The following is a 22,500-nucleotide window of genomic DNA, read 5'->3' as shown; positions in this document are numbered from 1 at the left end:
CGTCAACATCTCCTACACTTACCACTACTTCGGCATCTACCATAACTACTACTATGCCTACCACTACTTTCAAACCTACGACAACTACTACCACACCTACCACCACTGCAACAATGAAACCTTCTGCAACAGCCACTAGTTCATTAACGACACCTACTTCAACTACACGTGCAATAACAACTACCACGCGGATCTCATCAACCACTACACCTACCACTACTTCCATAGCTTCTCCCACTACTCTAACGACTATGCCTTCAACTGTCACTACAACCTGCCACTATTTCAGCACTGCTAGGGGGGGGGGGGGGAGGGGGGGGGTACCAGGGTTTTTTTTTTTTTTTTTTTTTGTTTTTTGGTTTTTTTAATAATTTAACAATGTACACCTACCCTACTTCATCAACCACCCTTACCACAAAAACCTACCACACCTACCACTACCTCAATGTCAACACCCACAGCCACAACCACTACATCTACACTTACCACAACAACCACTACATCTACACTTACCACTACTTTAGTGACCACACCTACCACAACAACCACTATGTCTGCCAGTACTTCAACAAATACACCAATCACTATGTCTACCAGTACTTTAACAAACACACCAACCACAAAAACCACTGCTCCTACATCTACCAGTACTTCAACAAACACACCTACCACAACAACCACTACATCTACCAGTACTTCAACAAACACACCAACTACAACTACCACTGACCTACACCTACCAGAGCTTCAACAAACACACCTACCACAACAACCACTGCACCTGTTTCCTCTTAAATAATGTCTACACCCATCACAACAACGACATTGCCTACCACCACTTCAGCAATTTCTAATGTTAAAAAATTACTCATAGTTTTGACAAATAATGGAATTTAATTAAAATTCTTGTTTTCTCATAAACCACGAAGGGTTGTGAGTATGTCATTTTCTCAGCTTCATGGTTCAAGCTGATTTGATTTACATAAAAGTTCAAAGAGATTGTTACTGTAGTTGATAGCCGGTTTGGTTGTGGATCTTTCAAAACACTCATTATTACAAAATTATATTGCTTCCAATGAGTTCTTGCCAAGTAAACCTTATAGCCAAAATTAAAGTCCAATGAAAATGTGTAATCAGAAGCAGAAAGCATAATCTTTCTATGGAAATTGGATATCATTACTGTAATGCCATGCAAAGGTTGTTTTTATTTCAAATTCCTTTGTACCACGATAACTTTTTTCACTAACCCTGTAGTTGGTGTTCAAAGAAAATCGTTGGTATAGGCTTAATATGTTTTCAGGGATGTTTCTTGAAGAACAGCAATCAAAAGATGAAACAGTGATGAAACCTCCCTTTCTCTAAGGAATAATTAGTGCTTAGAGGTAATGGCCAACTTCCTTTTCATATAGTTAGGCCTATCTTTATATAAATTTCACAGCTCATATGGCTTAATTGCAATCTATTTTTGATGACAGGGCAATGGAGACTTAAAGATATACCTTTGGAATCTGTAACTAGCTTGAATGGGCAACAGGCAAGCATCTACTTTGTTGTATCACGAGAGAGAGAGAGAGAGAGAGAGAGAGAGAGAGAGAGAGAGAGAGAGAGAGAGAGAGAGAGAGTGAGAGAAAATTTTAATTTAAAATCATTAAAACATTCGTGCGCCAACCTGACGCCACACTGCAAAAACTAAAAATACGATCCACTTTACTTTTACGTGATAGAAATAGGTTTCTATTGTACGGAATGTGTAGCAGTAGAAACTATCGTAGAAAAACAGAGGAAATTACAGATCTCGCTAACGTTTTCATCAATTTAATCATTAATAAAAAGTCAAAGAAAGTCACGCAATCCTTTTTTCTCGGGTTAAAACACTTCTGTATTAACTTAAAATAATAGGAAGGTTATATGGCAACATGAGAAGTAATATATATATAGCTTGATCATTAAATGTAACTACACGTCCACTTTACTAGTTTACCATGAAAATAGAAATAGTCAAAATACATTTTCTTTTTCAATAAACGGCTCCGTTTTCTTTGATACATGTTTTTGTATTTCAGTCTAAAATTTACCATTTAGTGTGTTCTGAAACAAGTTTTCTCACTTACATCACAAATTTAAGAAAACAAAAGCAACTTTATTATAATAATAAAACAAGTGTGTTGGAGAGAGGTGATTATAATTCATTAAAATGACGGCACTCCTGGCCGTACCTATATTCCCGCTCCTGGCCAGTTTTAGTGGACAATTATTTCAATAAATGTTTTACGGGCAGCTTATTAGGAGTCAGAACCCGTGCCAGCAAAAGGCTGGTTTAATCTCAAGCAGCATTTCAGTATGGATTTTTCAAGGTCAGAGCTTTTGATACAATCGCCAGATACAGGATGTTGGGTCACTTATTTACACGATCGTCGAGCATGTGCTCTTAGGTCAGCCATGAACAATGACTATGCTGCATACAAATTTGGGCATGTGTGTGAACAATTCTCTCTCTCTCTCTTACATTATTATCATAATTCATTTTACAAAGTTTTTTCTGCTTTCTTACTTATCAGTTGGTACTATAGTTTTTTGCGTAATACTATTCTGCACCCTATTATGCAGAACGGATAATAAAATTTATAGAAAAAGCAATTTTGTCAAGCTATGGCAAGCAATAGAATAGTGGTTCTTGACCTTTTTATTACCACGCCCCCGCTAAGAGTTGGTTTTTCCTTCTATGCCCCCTTGCGTCTATGAGTAAAATTCCCTACCTGATAAAAAAAAATAATAAAGTGGGCTTTCGAGGGATGGGAAGTAAATACATAAAAATAAGCTAAGCCAACGAGTCTAACCAGTATAGTAGACTATTATAGGAAACTATAACGTTACAAGGCGATACTTTTGCATTTTCCCATAAACTTCTCAATATTAGTTCCTTGCTCTTGTTAAGGGAATAACGAATATAATAAGAGTTTTTTAATTTTAACCTAGGGCTCGAACTCGCCTGGAAATTGCTGGCTCCCCCAGTTTAAAACCAACTGCAATAGAACAAACTGGAAGGTTTTCCGATATAGCAGAGTAAGGAAGATGCATTGATCCATGTAGCTTACAGAACTCATCATGATTACTACTTTTACGCTGTTTATTTATAAATCCTCGATGACACTAATCACTACGAGTATGGTGGACGGGGAGCTCTCGAGATAAGACAAAATGTAAATATAACATTTCGCTTTATTTATTTAACGGGAAATAGATTTACGATTGAGACAAAATCTTGCTTTGGTAAAAATGATTATGAAGTATAAATTCAGATGGCGCAACTTGCCATCCATGGACTCCGTAACTAACATTTCAAGTTTCTCGTGTCCTTGATTTTTGTTAGTTCTTCACCCCGGCAACAGTTCGCTGTAGTCTTGGGTGCAAGAAGTTTGCCTAGTGATGCAGAATGGTTGTAACAAGTTTGTGAATTATTTACGTGAAAGTTTTAGGTTTTATAGACTATAACTGTTTCCTCTTTCGTTAGTCCTGTGGTCCGGGGATTTGGTGCTGTGCTTCGAGTTGGGTATGTTCACTGTCTTTCGTTGATGGTTACGGTATGGTTCTCCGTATTTGGGATTTAGGGTATTTGAGCAGTTTTTATAGATTTTATAGGTGACTTTCCGATGGCATCACGTTACTCGAGGATACCTTGTAGCTGGCACAATTTTTAAGTTTTGCTGTACGCCATTGCACGAAATTACGATTAGTTTCCTTTAACTATAAAACTAACTACAGATTTTTCATTTTCATGATTAGATTTTAATTTAGGTCTCTCTCTCTCTCTCTCTCTCTCTCTCTCTCTCTCTTCTATCTCTCTCTCTCGTCTTCTCTCTCTCGTCTCTCTCGTCTCTCTCTCGTCTCTCTCTCTCTAATTTACCCATGATTTGGTGGTTTTCTTGTGAGCGGAGATTTTCGCAATCGCAGTTCGTATATGCAAGCGTGTATCTAGTGTTACTCATATTCTTAAGGTAACAAATTAGTTATGCAGATGGTTTCAGTTTAGATTTTGTAATTGAAAAATATGAGTGCTAGATAATTAATTCGCTAAAATATAGGTTTTGTAACTTGAGCTAGGAACCAGTTTAAGTGTTCGAATCGTGAATTGAGGATGAGGGTTAGTTGTCATGGAAAATGATTTTTTTTTTTTTTTAGATCATGGAAAATTACCTGGCTTTTTCTTTACTTCCGTGACAAATGCTGCTGGATGAGACGGGATTGCTGTAAGGAGTGAAAAAATATCCAGTTTGCAACTTACTGATTTTCTCCCTGTTAAAATTGTGTTCAGAATGAGCTCCATTTGCATTGTTAAGTTCATTATTTTAAGATTTTGTTGCAGTGGTTAGTTACGGCACTGGTTTCGTGCTAGTTACTTTACAGGCTAAATTTAAAAGTTCAGAAAGAATGTGCATTGGCAGTTTTACCTTTCATGGTAAAATAAGATTACTTTTTAGATAGGATGCCATCTATTCTAGATATTGGTAGTTTAGAGAACCTAATGCAGAAAATGAGGATAAGGGTATCAACTGGTCAGGAAAATACTTTTTATAAATGTATGGAGATTTCATACCAGCTTGATTGCTTAAGCATTATTGATACTTGAAGTTAACAGTTTAACAATCTTGAAACTCTGACTACCCAGGTGGTTTTCTACTGGTAGAATTTTATCCCGGATTTTGTGACTATTTTGTGAATAGTTTTAAGTGTTGTGTAAGAGTAAAATTTATACTAAGGTTATGACCTCGGCGGGCTTAGCTAATTTCGGTAATTTACAGAGTAACAAATTTAGTTTATAAAAGTTTAACAATATAATAAGTTTATAAAGAAGTACGTGAATAACTGAGAATAGGTATTTTGAGAATATTGCATTTTGTTTTTAGGTTCATCCCGAGGGGCTGGTACTTGACACTGCATCCAGAGTTGCCTTTCTGTAGAATTACCCAAAAATTTGACTTGGATGAAAATGCTCATGGTTAGTATTGTATACTGTAACAGTTTACACTGCAGTGTACTGACTACGTTAGTATGATAGGGTGTTGTGTGATTTATAGCTTCCTAAAGCTTTCAAAGTGAAAGTGACGTTGAACTAAATTGATTTTTTTTAGCAAGGAAGTGATATAAACTAAAACTTTACGGTTTTAATTGCTATAGCTTTATCCCTTGTGTAAGTGTTAGTCTTGCCATTTGTAATGAATTTTTGTATCCATAGTTGATAACAGTAGTTTACTGTATTATGGCCTCTTATCATATGGAAGCCTTGTTCCTCGTAGAGCAGTGAAATTGGAGAAAGTCCAAATTTACAAGCTTTTGTAGAAATTTAAAAGTGAATTTAAGGCGAAGTACCAATTCGGCCCAGGACTTCAACTGCAACCCAAACTTCACTACACTTGTGGGCTTTAGGATGAGTCTTGTCATAAGTTTAAGTCACAGTTTTGTGAGGAAAGTTAATTATTTTCAAGTTTTGTTTTACTGATTGTGTTATCTAATTTTTTTAGGATAACTTAGAACTTTATTCGATGCATTTTAGTGTAATTATTTCCCTAAAATTTGCAGGGAAGTCAGATCCATGGCGTATGTTATTAAACTGAAACATGGCTTCTGTACTGAGTGCGGAACATTACTTCCTCAAAGGGATTCAAATCATTAAAATTGAGTGCTGCAATTATTCAGATAGAGGTGAAATTTAATTAAATTTGGCTGTGGAATACTTTTAAAGGCTAGTTTTTAATTAAATTTAATATATGGCCTAAAAGGAATAACTTTTTTATTGCTGTTTAGTGTAGGCTTTAGTAAAGTTTAAATGTTAATATTTGGAAGTTTTTTTTTCTTTTTAATGATTCTTACTTTATTTAGTTTGCGGGGATTTTGTTTGCGATCTGTTGTTGGTTTCTTACTTTTCACTGTGGGAATTCGATCAGTTAATGAATTTTTAGTGTGGTTGGAGTCCAGTTTATAGTACTAATAACTATGAAATAGTTGAAACGCAATACATATACGTAGTACTAATAAGAACTATGAAGTAGTTGAAATGCAAGTGCAAGTTTTAAATCCGGGTAGTTCTGGAATTAACCTGCTGTGAATTTAGGGAATACTTTCAAATGTTCTTAATGGGGGTTTTTGTTTGGCAACTTTAATTTTAAAATCTTTATATTTTCCAGTGAATTGTGAAGGATATTAAGCTGTAATCCGTATATTTAAAAGATCTTTCATGGCATTTTCGTGTAGACAAAAACTACGTAGTATTTTGGAGATACTTTTACTGTAAGACTTTTGCAACTCTAGCTGTACTAGATTCTAATTGAAGATACATCTTTCAGGTGTCAGGTTACACTTCAATTTGAAGTAAAGGGAATACTTCGTGCCACATCTATTATACCTTGAGTACAATTGTCAAGGTAAACATTTGGATTTAGTTCACTCGATCTAGAGGCAGAGCAGGGTACAGGCACAAGGTGCATAGTAAACCGACAAGTACGTATAGAGCAAACGACATTAGAGCAGGGCAGAGGCACAACGTACGTATAGAGCAGAGAGATAGCAGAGCGGGCCGCATATTCCTGAAGTCTGGATGGAAATAGACCACCTCGGATATTAGAACCAATCAGAGCGTGATTTGTAGCGGTGACGTCGTGAAACTCCGCCCTTCTAGCGCTACCACGTATAAGCTTTTCTGAATTCTTGCAGAAGCAAGTCATATTAATCTTATCTTATATGATAGGTTTAAATATTGGTGAATAGTTTATTGTAGATGTATACAGAAAATGTATAAACTGTTGTACTAGCTAATATTTACGCTATCGCTTATGCATCATAAGTTACTGAGATATGCAAGGCATATGGGACCATTGCTCAATGAAACCCCCAGAAAGCCATGCCCATGACAATCAGCCGCTTCATTACATAATAATTCATGCAGAAGCACCAGTTTTGAGAATAATCTTGAGAGGTTATAATATTGGCAAATATAATTATTACAAAAAAGTACAGATACGCAAGGCATCTGGCTGGCAACATTGCTCAATGAAACACCAGAAGGGCTATGATCCCATGTCAATCAGCTGTTTCGTTACGTAATACTTCACTCGTTGCAAAATGACTTAACTGCTTATATTGGCCTCGACAGGAGGACTATGATCCCCTGGCAATCAGCTGTTTCGTTACGTAATACTTCACCATTGAAAAAATGACTCGACTACTCATATTGGCCTCGACACTTAGGCATTTATTACATGAAGTAGGCTGACAGTTTAAAATTTTTGTTACTTTGAATTTTATTTGGAATAATTGTACCCCTCAAAATGCACAAATTTTGCCCTGTTGATCATATATGTCTTCTGCAAGTTGATTTGTTCTTTGGTGCTTATATACATATATATTTTCTATTTTGTAGATTTTACTCAATGTTTTTGAAATTTAAATATTTAGTCAGGTTAGGCTAGAATACGGATGGTAATTCATGTTCGGAAGTATACATGGTGTGAGACAGGAAATATAGACCTTTATTTTAGTTGCTGGGGTAAATCTATGTTGCAATAAAAAAAAAACATTCTTTTAGTAATATCCAACGGAAATGAGTAGCAAATTCATTCTAGTCAAAGAAAAATATACCAGAAAAAATTTTCAATTTGCACAGATATGTATTAAAGCACAAATTTACGCTGTGTATTACAACCAAGGCCATGCTCAGGTTTTGTTGTGCAGATATCCTAAACTTTGCAAAATTTTTGCTATGCTTGTATTAAACATATTACCATTGCAGCCTCGGATACCAAAAAGCTTTCCTTTGCTGATATTTCATTGTAAATTTTAAAATCAACTGCATAGCTTGGAATATAAGGGAAAAAACAAATTATTTACAAAAGATTATTTTATACAAAAGTTTATTATATACAAAAGATTTTTCACATACAATTCTTGATGTTGAATATTTCTCTCCACTTGTGGAAATCTTCCCTTGATTTAGCATTAGTTAGTAAGCACACGAAATCTTCATTTTTCTGCAAAATAATATTAGGGAAGCCACTGCCTTCAAAATCTAGCAACTCGGGATTTCTTGTACACTCCATAGTGACTAAAGTACAAGTGTAACACGACGAAAACAACGACTAGGAGGACTATAGACTACTCAATCAATTCGACAGAAGTTACAGAACAGGAACAGCACATGCAGTTTTTTTTACCTTGAGTAATGGTGCCATATACCTTGCGTACTCACTCTCCGTACCTTTTTATGATAAGCTCCAGCGTAAATGCTAACTGGTACAGCATACTTGATACATATTCTGTATGCATCTGTAATTAATATATTTACCAATGTTATAATGTATTATATAAGATTAATATTTTCAAAACTGGGGCTTTTGCAAGAATTAAGAAAAGTTTATAGGTGGTAACACTAAGGAGGGCGGAGTCTCACAACGTCACCGCTCCAAAACACGCTCTGGTTGGTTCTAATATTCGAGGAGGTCTATTTCCATCCAGACTTCAGGAATATGCGAGCGGCATAAAGGCACAACGTACGTATAGACCAGAGCAACAGCAAAGCAAGGCAAAGGCAATAAGTACAGAGCAAAGCAACAATGGAGAAGGGGAGGGGCACAAGTAAAGGGCAGCGTGACTACAAAGCAGGGCATGTTTCAAACTATGAATAATTCTGGAATTAACCAGCTGTTACTTTAAAAGCCACCTTAAGCATTCCCGGTAAGTATTAGCGTTTTTTGCATTTTTTGTATTTATATAATTTTGTTGTTAAAATTAATCTCATTGTATGGTGAACTTTTAATCATTACATATTTTAAAGGTAACACATTTAATAGTACCTACCTTTGGGTGTAGACAATTTCCCAATGTTTTGGCGAACCTTTTAACTATGACCTTAATTTCTTTGAAGTGGGTTATATAGATATTGCTTTTCTTTCAGGTGTAGAGCGAACTTGAGGACATTACACGGAAGACAATACGTGAAGCGTTAAGACTACTTCATACCACAGTTATTTTACCTAAAGTACATCAATCAAGGTAAAAACTTAAATATTTATTTAACTGAATACGGAGGATATTTAACTGAATACTGAGGCAGTTTTTTCTGTATAGTTTTGGAAATCTCATAATTGTTTAACATTCATATGTCATTGACATAAGTTTACGGATCCTCGCCATCAGTTCACTTTTTTTTCTCATTAGGGTTCTTGAATTTTAGACAGCTTTAGGCCAGGAATTTTTGCTAAAATTGCAAGTGTACTAGTTCAGAAATGTTTGATATAATTAAATAGTATCTATACTTGTTCGTAAATTTTTTGCTGAGTATCTACTAGTTCAGAAGTTTTAGCTGAAACTATGTATATATATTAGTTCAGGAAGTTTTGCAGAAATTGTGTATCTACTAGTTAGAAATATTTGCTGAAATTATATATAGACTAGTTCAGGAAATTTTGCTGAAATTATACATCTACTAGTTCAGGAGTTTTTGCTAAGTTAATATTAGTTTTAGTTTTGGTTAAATTACATCTATCCTAGTTTAGGAGTTCTTGCGTAAGTTTATTTTCGGAAGGTAACTTTAATCTAGATTAACATTAATAAATACAGCTCAAGGATTAATGTAATTCATACGCACTAGAGTATATTATTTTGACTTTGTAGCAATGGAAAACAGTTTACAGAGGTATTTTTACGCAGTAGTAGTTAATGAAAAAATTTTATTTTTATTATTTTAGCACAGCTCTTGTGCGATAATTTATTAAAGAAAAGCAGTGTTAAAGTATTAAGGCAGTGTTAAAGTTGTCAGGTTGTTTGACTTTGAAACTACCTAGTTTCAATATTTTTACTGCCCTCTCTTCTTTTAGTCGGGAGACTAGATTACTTTTGGCACGTTGAGAGTGACAAGAGTCAGTCAGGTTTTGGAAAGCAGATCGGCAGGTTCTCGACAATGTTCTGTTGAGACCACAGCAGCAGCAGTTTTGGAGGATCACTGGTTGCTGGTGATGGATTTTGGTGCAGCAGTAGTCGATCGTTGAGGATGGCATCAATCCAGTTCCTGAGGACGAGGTGGTGGCTAACCCATAGCCCCCTGTTCAGAAGTATTATTCTTCTGTGGCAGCTTCAAAGCTGTCGCATTGAACATGGTGATGTTCAATGGTCGGCCTCGAGAATTTTGGATTGTGGTTCTTATAGATTTCGGTGTATTTTTACTAGTATTGTTTGGTAATGAGCAAGTGTATGGCTCTTGTAATTTTACTAGTAGTTGGTTGTAAATGAGCAAGTGTATGGCTCTTGTATGTTTACTTGTAACTGTTGGTAATGAGCAAGAATGTGGCTCTTTTCTTTTATGCAATATATGCCATCTTTCATTATTGCATTGTATTCTGTTGTCGACTTTTTAAGTGTTTATTATTACTGCTGGTTTTATTGTAACTAATAGTATTGCTGCCGATTTAGATTTTCGTTAGTTGATGCTTTGGAACTTAAAGGAATTAAACTAACTTATTGGGAGTGTATTTTACATAATTGTGATAAGTGTAATTTCTTTTGCTTTCTAATACCTGTACTCATTGTACATATGTAACATAATTTGTATAATAAACTAGGCTAAGGTACTTAAGTATTTTCTTTTACACCCACTCCTTTGGTGGTAAGTTTCATCAGTCCATTCCAGCCCTATTTCTTTTAATATTTTATGAATCTGATTGTCATGAAGAAAGTGGTCATTACATAAATGGCGACCTTGCCAGGATTGGGTCTTGTTTTGGCTGGTGGTTCTGTAGCATCCTTGGGGTGTGTGAAAGTATAATCTGAAAAAAAAAATTTTTCTTTGTAAAATTTTTTTAAGTGTGGAGGTGTCAGGTTGTTTGACTTTGAAACTACTAAGTTTCAATTTTTTAACTGCCCTCTTTTAGTTGGGAGACTAGATTACTTTGGCACGTTGAGAGTGACAAGAGTCAGTCAGGTTTTGGAAAGCAGATCGGCAGGTTCTCGACAATGTTCTGTTGAGACCACCGCAGCAGCAGTTTTGGAGGATCACCTGGTTGCTGGTGATGGATTTTGGTGCAGTAGTTGTAGATCGTTGAGGATGGCATCAATCCCAGTTCCTGAGGAAGAGGTGGTGGCTAACCCATAGCCCCCTGTTCAGAAGAAGTATTCTTCTGTGGCAGCTTCAAAGCTGTCGCCATTGAACATGATGTTCATGGTCGGCTTCGAGAATTTTGGATTGTGGTTCTTATAGATTTCAGTGTATTTTTACTAGTATTGTTTGGTAATGAGCAAGTGTATGGCTCTTGTATTTTTACTTATATTGGTTGTAAATGAGCAAGTGTATGGCTCTTGTATGTTTTACTAGTTATCTGTTGGTAATGAGCAAGAATGTGGCTTTTCTTTAATGCACTATATGCCATCTTTCATTATTGCATTGTATTCTGTTGTCGACTTTTTAAGTTTATTATTACTGCTGGTTTTATTGTAACTAATAGTATTGCTGCCGATTTAGATTTTCTTGTCAGTTGATGCTTTGGAACTTAAAGGAATTTAACTAACTTATTGGGAGTGTATTTTACATAATTGTGATAAGTGTAAATTTATTTCTTTTGCTTTCTAAAACCTGTACTCATTGTACATATGTAACATAATTTGTATAATAAACTAGGCGAAGGTACTTTTAAGTATTTTTTTTTACACCCAGTCCTTTGGTTGTTACAGTTTCATCAGTCCATTCCAGCCCTATTTCTTTTAATATTTTATGAATCTGATTGTCATGAAGAAAGTGGTCATGACAAAGTATTAAGACTAAGTGTTATAAAAACTTTAGGACTAAGTATTAAGACTAGTGTTATAAAAAAACTTTAGGAATGAAGTTTGAATTAGTATTTGAAAGGCTTGAAAATTAAATTAACAAATTACAATGTGACTTCAGCGCCTCGGTGGCGTGGTCGGTATGGTCTTGGCCCGCCACTACGGTGACCGAGTTAAATTCTCGGGTACTCCACTGAGGGGCAGAGTAGAAGTTCACTCTCGACGTGGTTCGAAAGTCGCGTGAAGTCGTTGGTCAGTAACCAATGGTTCCATGCAACGTAAAGTAAAACTCCACATTAACAATCGGCCTTTAGTACCAGAAATAATTGTACACAAACAATCGGCCTTTAGTACCAGATAATTGTACACAAACAATCGGCCTTTAGTACCAGAAATAATTGTAACATTTTTTCAGGTTTGCTGGCAGTTGCCGCATATTTCAAAGAGGGAAGGCTGCAGAAAGGTTTGTTATAAAAAGTCGCGCACGGCAATGTCTAAGATGTGTCAAGGTAGAACAATTTACGCTGGTGTAAAACTATTTGGCGTAAAGACAATTTACGCTGGTCTGCTGTGACAAAGTAATCTTGTCACAGAAAGTGCGTGTGATCTTCGGTTACAAGTAGAACACGAAGTAGGGCGTCAGATGATAAGCAAGCAGATTATTTAAACAGGAGAAAAGAGCCGTAACAGGAGAAAAGGATAATACACAAAGGAACACGAAAGATAAAATCTCTCCTTGATTGTTATGACAAGAAAGCAGTAAGAAGACAATGAAGCAGACTAACAGTTTCAACCGAGGAAAACTCAACACCAGTATTTAATGAAAAGGGCATGAAATTAGAATGTTATGGTAGTCTTATTTAATTTCTCTCCCAAATAAAAGTAATTATAAGTTATGTTATGTTGTAACTTCTTAGATAATGGAAAGGCGAGTTTTTGTTTTAATCTTAAAATTTTAATGAGGACTTTTAGACATAGGGTTTAGATATAAATTTTTATCACTTAGTTTTCGTATTTCCCCCCTGACCAAGGAAGTAGGAATATGAAGAAATGCCTTCAATAGCACAGTTGAAAGAAGCCTAAAGACTTTTGGAGAATGTTTCACTTCTTACTGAAAAAAGTTTCTTAATACGAAGTTTTCTAGTAACTTGAGTCTTCAAGCATTTTATCTGCAGTGCAGTTAGGAAGGACAGTAGAAATGCGAAGAAATGCTTAGTCCAGGTGAAGGAATTCAGGAGATAAGAAATAAACCGGAAGAAATCAGTTAAGCAGGTGTTTGCGTATTGAAGCGTCAATGATTATCAACTTGCTCTTTACCACTTTCTTGAAACCAAGTGGAACGAAAAACCTTATCAGCCTTTGCTATTGTTCCTTCCTTGGACAAGATGAAGAAATTCAGGAGATATGAAACAGAGGGACGAAATCAATGTGTTTGGTTAACGACCGAGCTGACTTCTTTTTTCGATGACTTTAATTCCCCAGGTATAAATTTAAAGCTTCCTTCTCGGCTGCTTTACACAAGTGTATCAGACCTCACACCTGCAACATAGAATAGGCTATTGTTAATTTACAACCTCGGGTTTAGTAAACACTGATTAAATGTTGCATTCAGGTGTCAGTCATAAAATAATCCAAGCTAGAACAACAACAAAATGGATTGGATTGTCACAACTTCCAAATACATATCAAGAATGAAGTACTAGTGAACAATTGCTTTAAGAGATTAATTACGGCCAGAACGGACTAGAGATTAAGGCCACAATTAATATCAATTACGGTCTTAAATTAGCAACTGGACTCATCAATTACTGCCACTGACTCAATTGAGTAACTTGGACCCTTCAACTATCAGTTTAATAGTATCCAGTCTAAAAAATAAAAATAAAATTCCAAATAATTTTTAGTCCATTTTTCAACATCATACAACAGGTTACCAAAACTGAAAATGTACATCAAAATCTCAAAAATAGTATCGTTCTTGTATTTCGAATGAGTCTGATCCTCTTTCTTTACGGTTGATACTATCCACTGCAAATACTGTTATTTAATATTCGTCTTAATCCATGGTATCTATTTATGCTTCCAAGAATCTAGTCTTCATTAAAGTGTAGTTGCTTCTCGCTTCACTAAAAGCGTAATGTCTCCCGCTGAGGCAACAGAATTAGTTCGCTAGTTCATACTATAGACGGGTTAAGGCCTGTCCACACGATCGGGCCTGATCGGCGGACTTCCCCTAACAGGCACACTTGACGGGCAAACCGTCAAATTGCCCGATGGGTCTTGTAGCAAAATCACCATGGTGGTGCCCGATGGCTTGAGCTTCGACCCTGGCAGACGTACGTTAACCATATACATTTCTTTTACCGAGCCATTCTTTGCACCATATTTTCTTCTTTTTCATCACACACACAGCAATTATCATGCTGCACTATCTTCTTCTTTGCGGTAGGCACCATGTTTATCGTACCGCACTGAACACACTACTGGCATCGTCGGGCACGCCCACCTCTACATCGCCTCACCCGTGTGGACAACATTCACGGATAAGTCCGCCAGAATTTGCCCGTCAACCCCGGAGCACGCCGATCAGGCCCGGTCGTGTGGACAGGCCTTTAGGAGCATTTTCCACCTGCAAGAACTAAGTTATTAAAATTTTGGTTTTACTTAAATTGCTTGAACGCTTAACGCCCGCTTCATACAAGGATTTACGAGCATCTGTCTAAAGTCAAATTACAACATTTTAGGTCTGAAGAAAAATATACTTTAGTAAATTTTACACTGGATGTTTGGTCTTAAACCATATGCATGTAGCCTTTCACTAAAAACGTTATCTATTGAATACCAAAGCCTGGATAGAACCTTAAATACTGGTCGTTGCCAACTTTTATCGTTTACCCCAACATTCAAGCATTAATACTAACATTTTAACCGAAGTTAACAATCCAGAATTATTTGAAAATCCGCTGATAGCAGTCAGCTACTGTACCCTCCATCTATTTCTGAGAGAGAGAGAGAAAAAAGCAACCCAGTCCTTTAAACCAACAGATTTATTGAAAAAAATAGTAATTGAAAGCAATTCGTATGAGTTATAAAAAAAATTTGAGTAAAACAATTACTTACTGCCATTCTATAGGAGTAAAGATTTTTTACTTTAGTAACTTTAAAAAGAAAAAAAAAAATACATTAAGCAATTAAGTTAAAGCTCATATAAGGAAAACTTTACCCACACCCCACCCCACAAAAAAAAATTGATAGGGTTTAACCTGACCTTTATCACATTAGGTACCTAGTTCTTTTTATACATTCACCAAATCTACAAAGGTTAATCTTGTTGCCACTTCCTTTCTCAGAACTTCTCGTTAGGATCTTCCTATAAAGACGGTCGTTGGTTTATTTCAGCCACTTTGTTCCCCAGACACTATAGTAACTTATCTTGATAAATTCTTTTTGGAATATTCCTCGAAACGAATTTTATTTCCTGGAAAAAAAATTAATTAGATTTTCATTTTGAAGGTTGAAGGTTTCAGTCTGTTAATGAAACTTACTTTATGTAATGAAAATACATTCACAAAAGAATATTTCTCCTGCACGTCATCAGCTGAAAACCCTCCTGGACAATCTACAGACTCGACGGATTTATCTCGGGCCAAGAAGGGTAGAGAAGGAAATCCGTCAACAGGGAGAGGCATTTTAGAATTCCTACAAAGTGATAAAAATAAGGGATTAGAGACGCACCAGAATTCGGAGAGCACCCACATTCCAACAGACCAGAATATTCTGCAACTGTACTTGGCGAACTCTTCCACATTTGAGTAGCGGCTAAGATAAAACTAGCAAAATGAGTAGCATTAAACTTTATACTATAAAACCACGCTTATCAGTTCCTGAACTTATGTGTAGTCCTAAGGTTGGCACAGATATCAGTAAAAGCAATGTGTTTGAGCAACCGGTGTTTTATTATATATCAAAACCTTTGAATATTTTCATTAAGCTACTCTAGATTCTTTGGCTCATTATAAATAACCAACTAATAAAAAAAACTGACTTAATTAGCTCTTATGCTTTGCTCATAATCACGATAAAGCTTTGAGTTTCCTTGCTGATTGCTGTCCCTGCTAAGCTAAAGGAACTTTCGCTAAATATCAAGAACCGACCGTGAAAATTTCACTGGTTTTAAATAAAACCATAGACCTCTGGACTAACTGCAAATTTGTAAAAATAATGCAAAAACTTTAGAATGGACTTCAAAACCAAGCCTTTTAATCATACCCTAATTCAGCGCCTCAGTGGCGTGATCGGTATGGTCTTGGCCTGCCACCTGGGTGGCCGATAGTTCGATTCTCGGTCATTCCAATGAGAGGTAGAGATGTATTTCTGGTGATAGAAGTTCACACTCGACGTGGTTCGGAAGTCACGTAAAGCCTTTGGTCCCGTTGCTGAATAACCACTGGTTCCATGCAACTTGAAAACAAAAATACCCTAATTCCCATTTGTAAAATTAATGGAAAGTTGCTTAGTATTTGTCTGTATCCAGCGACAGTAACGCTCCACATTCAGTGTAGCAATCATTTACAAAACTTATACCTATACAATATCAAATTTTAATCTGTACAACTTCAATGAAAACGATCATTGTGGAGAGCGAACAAACAAACTTTGTGGAATTTGGTGTATATGGCAGCCAACACTGCTGCAAATCAGCCATTTTGGGTCACCTTAGTACGCACTTGCTGAATACTAGACTTCTCAAAATCTTCATTTGTAAAAAAAACTGCTAGGCAATTTCTTCAACTCGAGCCTCAGCACTTACGTTTACACGATTAAACTGTAAACTATATAGTACTATGACAAACAAACTAGTTTGAGACTTTTACTGTAATTCAACAACATACGATGAAGATCAAGGCTCATAAAACCCACTATGTACGTTGCAACCATATATTCCGGACATGTCGGTGTCCCTGTTCATTGCCGGTAAACTTCTACCAGCGAACACTGAAATGTGGATGCAGCGTGTAAATAAGTGTTTTTATGAACCTTTTTATATTGGAAACTAAGTTATGTTTATTCCTAAAGTTGGGAGACGCAGACGAGGTAAGAGAATCATCAAGGTTTTATTGTTAAAGCTGAAAGCTAATTCCACTAAACATACAAATTTCAGAACAATGTTTAGTGGTAAGAGTAAAAATGTGGAGCGAGTTTTTACATCTTTCTATTCAACCATTAGAAACAAGACAAATCCAAGTTTGAAGAAAAATGTAAAAACAGCATAGACAATACGAATTCTAGAAAAACTCCTAACACTGAAAGTACCAACTGCTATGATACTTTAGACAAACTGCAGTGCAATATTTTAATGGGTAATTCCTACTCAACATTGTCATTTCCCTATATACTTATTTGTAAGTATTTAAATTTTGTAATACTACCCGAGTACCATATCAGCCCTGATGAGTGTCTTTTGTCTAGTAATCAATAGGGTGGAAAAGGTATGTATAATACCAATGCCATTCATTCAAGAGGGCTTTCCCCGGTATTTCTACAGAAGCAATCCGCGGTGGCCTAGACTATGGCAATTGACATTTTCCTATGTTATTTTACCCACTGAACAAGAATTTAAAGTAATATTTATTCGGACGACTGTAATTAACCCCCAAGGGCCAGTACTAAACACGGCGACTCGACCGCCGACCGAAATCGGCGGAAGAACACCAAAACCAATATGGCGGCGATACCAAAACAACAACAAAGTAGGGAGCGACTACATATCAGCGACGATCGATTTATGAGTGCTGTCAGTAAGGCCGTAGCGGAATGGCGCTTCGCGCCTTATCCGCATATTTAAAGATTCTTGGCAAGCACGGCATGTACGGCAAGAAGTAATGTTGGGCTGCGCGATCTAGCCACAGGGGTTACAGTAAGGCTACTTACCGTGGCGGATCACACCTGAAGGCGTTCCTGTTGTAGTCGATCCGACAAATGGCTCCACAACACTCGCAGTTTTTTGCTTTAGAATTAAATTATGTCTGAGCATATTCAATCACAACTTCTTTACCACCACTAGACAATGATAAAATTCACTGTAACCCACATTGCACTGCAAATAATCGGTAGGAAATCCAAGGTCTCTGTCAAAATTAATGCCAGAAGGGCCAGCCACTGCCTCTGCCATAACTACAGGAAGACAAAATGCCGGTTTTTGCTTCATTATTCGAGTATTCAGTCAACAAGGATACCAGTGGACACTGGACAGGTAACTATTACTCCGCTGAAATGCTAGTGAAACTTAGTTTTCGACTAAAGTCGTTCGTAATTGGTTATGAAACCCATGACGTCATAACGATGTCATCACACCTCTCAGCCAATAATGAGTAGAACTGGAACTGCTTTTGTTTGCGTAAGAAAGTAAGTTAGAGGGCTCATTAAAAGTAAACATTACCGTAGAGGAAACACCTCTCCCGACTTACGAAAAATTCGAGGTAAAAACTTATCAAGCTCATTTAATTCCACCCCGTTCAATCTCTCATTAATGACTACACTTTTTATATTGCTTTTCACATGCTCTTTCCATGTAGGTGATTATTTATTTTAATATCCAGTGCGGAGTGCTTCTGAAGTATTACCTTTAGTACTGACCCCTGGGGGTTAATTACAGTCGTCCGAATAAATATTACTTAAAATTCTTCAGTAGGCAAACTGCATAGAAAAACTGCGGTAAAGAAGCAGTCCGCACTGGATATTTAAATAAATAATCACCTACATGGAAAGAGCATGTGAAAAAGCAATATAAAAAGCATAGTCATTATATGATAGATTGAACGGGGTGGAATTAAATGAGCTTGATAAGTTTTTACCTCGAATTTTTCCTAAGTCGGGGAGAGGTGTTTCCTCTACGGTAATGTTTACTTTTAAAGAGCCCTCTAACTTGTTTTTCTTACGCAAACAACCAGAAAGGAGTGCTTTGCAGCAATAATAATAATTGGGAGCACCTACTGATTCGCAGGCCCACTAGACCGCGACCGAAATCGGCGGAAGAACACCAAAGCCAATATGGCGGCGATACCAAAACAACAACAAACAAAGTAGGGAGCGACTACATATCGGCGACCATCGATGTGTGTGCTGTCAGTAAGGCCGTAGCGGAACGGCGCTTCGCACCTTATCCGCATATTTAAAGATTCTTGGCAAGCACGGCATGTACGGCAAGAGGTAATGTTGCGCTGCGCGCACTAGCCACAGGATTTACAGTAAGGCTACTTACCGTGACTGATGGATTTGGGAGTCGCATCGCTTACGCAGACGTCCTTTCGTCACTACAGAGCGATCACACCTAAAGGCGTTCCTGTTGTAGTCTATCCGACAAATAGCTCCACAACACTTTTTTTGGCTGTAGAATTAAATTATGTCCCTGAGCATATTCAATCAACTTCTTACCACCACCACTAGACAATGATAAAATTCCCCGTAACCCACATTGCACTGCAAACAATTGGTAGGAAATCGAAGGTCTGTCAAAATTAATGCCAGAAGGGCCAGCCACTGCCTCTGCCATAGCTACAGGAAGACTAAATGCCGGTTTTTGCTTCATTATTCGAGTATTCAGTCAAACAAGGATACCAGTGGACACTGGACAGGTAACTTTATTACTGCGCTGAAATGCTAGTGAAACTTAGTTATCGACTAAAGTCGTTCGTAATTGGTTATGAAACCATGACGTCATAACGATGTCACCTCTCAGCCAATAATGAGTAACTGGAACTGCTTTTGTTTGCATAAGAAAGTAAGTTAGAGGGCTCATTAAAAGTAAACATTACCGTAGAGGAAACACCTCTCCCGACTTAGGAAAAATTTGAGGTAAAAACTTATCAAGCTCATTTAATTCCACCCGTTCAATCTCTCATATAATAACTATACTTTTTATATTGCTTTTCACATGCTCTTTCCATGTCGGTGATTATTTATTTTAATATCCAGTGCGGATTGCTTCTGAAGAATTACCAAAACGGCAACTGCCATAGTTTGGGCCGCCGCGGATAGGTACCCTAGATCCAGGATCCTGCCTAGATCTACCGTTTTCTCTCGTTACGCACTAAGGTCGAGTCATTCACGCAATTAAGGTTACACTTAAGTCAAATATGAACGAGTTCTTGCTTCCCACTTTTAGGTTCAAATAAGAAAACTTCTTGTTCACTTAAAACTAGTCCGCACAGTTTACCGAAGAAAAAGCATTCCAGTAAAATTTAACTAAGGAGTGGAGGGAGTTTTTTTGAATTGACGAGGTGTGAGGCGGTTGCGGGTGGAGGGGGAGAGGGTGGAGGGTTGGCACGAAGGCTAGTTTAGTCATGTGTAAAATTATGACTTTAAAGCTGCTTAACAAGTACTATCTCAAGTTTTCAGTAATTTCCCCATCCTTCTTAAGAAAAAGGATAGCAATAAACTTTACACGTTTAAATTTTTACCGCCAAAAAAGAAAAATCACATCCGGATACCCAAGTAAAAAACTCTGCAGGCCCGTACCGTTTCTTTGGGAAGGGGGCGGGTCGTTTTTTTTTTCCCAAAACTGGACTTTTTCTACTATATCACTGCATATATAGGTATATACAAGATAAAATACTTTAAAATATTATTTTAGCTATATTAAGAAAAATTGGGTATGCGGTCTATGCCTTTCTATCCGATTAGATGTTATTCAAAGTACTGACCTTAATGTTTAACATGATTTTACCTATGATGTTGAAAGTTTGCACTGAAATTCTAGAATATTTCTAAATTTTTATTGATAAGATAATTTATGTTAACTATAATATGCATATTACTTTGTTATATACTTTGACTTAAATTTTTTTTATTTACTTTGCAATTATAGCTCAATGAAAAGGATAGTCAGACCTCGCCCCCCCCCCGCCTCCACCACCCCCGCCCTCGGTACGGGCCTGCTCTGCAAGGTACAATTTGGACTAGTCGAGCTGAACACCACTGCCTTAAGACATCAATTGACCTACTGGAAAGTTAATATCCAGTAATTTTTTTTGTTTTTCGGTTGGAAGCTAAAAAAAGAAAAAAATAAATTAAATATTCCGTGTAACACAAGATTTCTGGTGAAAAATCCCCTTCAGTAAAATGAAAAAATTCCTGTCAGTATAGCGACACTCCACGAACCTATTTAGCCATGTTCACGTGCCCCATATCTGAATATTTGATCCCCAAGAAACATCAACCACTGAGTTCTGTATGCTTAATTAAATCAACGCCGACAGAGAATTTGCTTTTGAAGTTCCTACATGTAAAAGTCGAAAATATTTTAACACCACGATCTGCACCATACATACCTAAACGTGAATGGGCAAATAACTTTAGCTGTATTTAACATTAAGAGCAAGTTTGAACCACTCCCACCCTCTTCCTTTTGTGACCACGTAATTTTACGAACTAAACCTACCGATGAATTTTAGCCGTGTAGTAACAGACTGAAATTATTTCTAGTCCAACGCGGCATACTACCATACATACACCTTTACCGCCTGTGAAAATTTGTTACATCCTACGCTTCAATAACGAACCTTCGGTACGAGTTACTCAGACGCTAATTGCCTCAAATAATGGGAAAATATACTAATTCATGCGCATTTCACCACCAACACTTACCTTCATAATAAAGCAAACTCGTTTCACCTTCAACCACCGACTAAAACACACCACATCCAATGAGACTAATAGGCTCACTAAAGTCGCTTCTCGAATACCTTTCCAAGTAATGGCTCTTCAACAACTTCCAACCAATCAAAGGTGTCCAGGACACACTTCTCGAACCAGGGAGTAAAAGGAGACTCCTGATTGGCTGAGAGACACACAAGGAATCCCAAGGAATGCATAATTTCTAACAAACGAAGTCACAGCAAAACAGTGACATCTGTTAGTAGCGAGTTTAACTATGGAAAAGCGACACAATTTAGATATCTATAGAAAATGTTGGGGATACTTTTGGTAAAACGATGCGCAGTCTTGATGAATATCTTGATATACAAAAGAACAACATAAATATTTTGATATACGTATAAAGCTCATCTTGTTTTATTTCCTTTTGACATTTTGGATGCTTCAAATAACGATATTCACAACTTGGTGTGCTTATAAGTTTTCCAGTGTAATGCATTAAAATTTACCATCTAAACAATTAATTCAAAACTCATGACTCTGAAATAATGAAATGAGCCATACATTTATCGCTTATTCCGTGATTGTGGCTCATATCAAGCAACATTCCAACAATAACTAAAGTCTGAAGGAAAATATTTATGGCTTTTGTACGTCTCTCTCCACAGTACCGAAGTTACTAAAGAACAGATTCATAATGCCCTGTTGATAGTACTGTTTTAGAGCAAGATGTCCACATGTCAGCGCTGGTTCTAAGAGCTCTTATAAACATCCACGAGACAAGGTCTTTTGAATAAAAAAGCATTAAACCCTCAATACATTCCATGAACTAAACTAGCAGTATATTTACAAAAGTATAAACATACAAACGCTCTTTCTTCACCACGGTTACGATAATGCACAGAAAGCCGTGTCTCATATGAGAAGGAAACATGAATACTACCACAGTGACAGTAATTACAATATTCTACAGCAATTCAGCTTAATTATCAGAGTAGATAAAGTCTGCATGAAATATTTCCGTACTAATTCACGCCCTCA

General features: G+C 36.8%; 1 long non-coding RNA gene across 1 annotated transcript in view; it reads left to right on the top strand.

Moving 5' to 3' along the window:
* LOC135225424 (uncharacterized) overlaps positions 1-12,614 on the top strand; it is a 48,023-nt gene extending 35,409 nt beyond the window's left edge. Inside the window, exons 2-5 of the long non-coding RNA XR_010316949.1 lie at positions 4,905-4,996; positions 6,342-6,419; positions 8,945-9,042; positions 12,221-12,614. This is a non-coding gene — a long non-coding RNA (uncharacterized LOC135225424). The remainder of the gene's footprint in view (positions 1-4,904; positions 4,997-6,341; positions 6,420-8,944; positions 9,043-12,220) is intronic.
* Positions 12,615-22,500: the final 9,886 nt, after the last annotated feature.

The sequence above is a fragment of the Macrobrachium nipponense genome, chromosome 13 (genome assembly GCF_015104395.2).
Source record: "Macrobrachium nipponense isolate FS-2020 chromosome 13, ASM1510439v2, whole genome shotgun sequence".
NCBI lineage: Eukaryota > Metazoa > Arthropoda > Malacostraca > Decapoda > Palaemonidae > Macrobrachium > Macrobrachium nipponense.
This window is presented reverse-complemented; position numbering and strand designations above follow the sequence as displayed.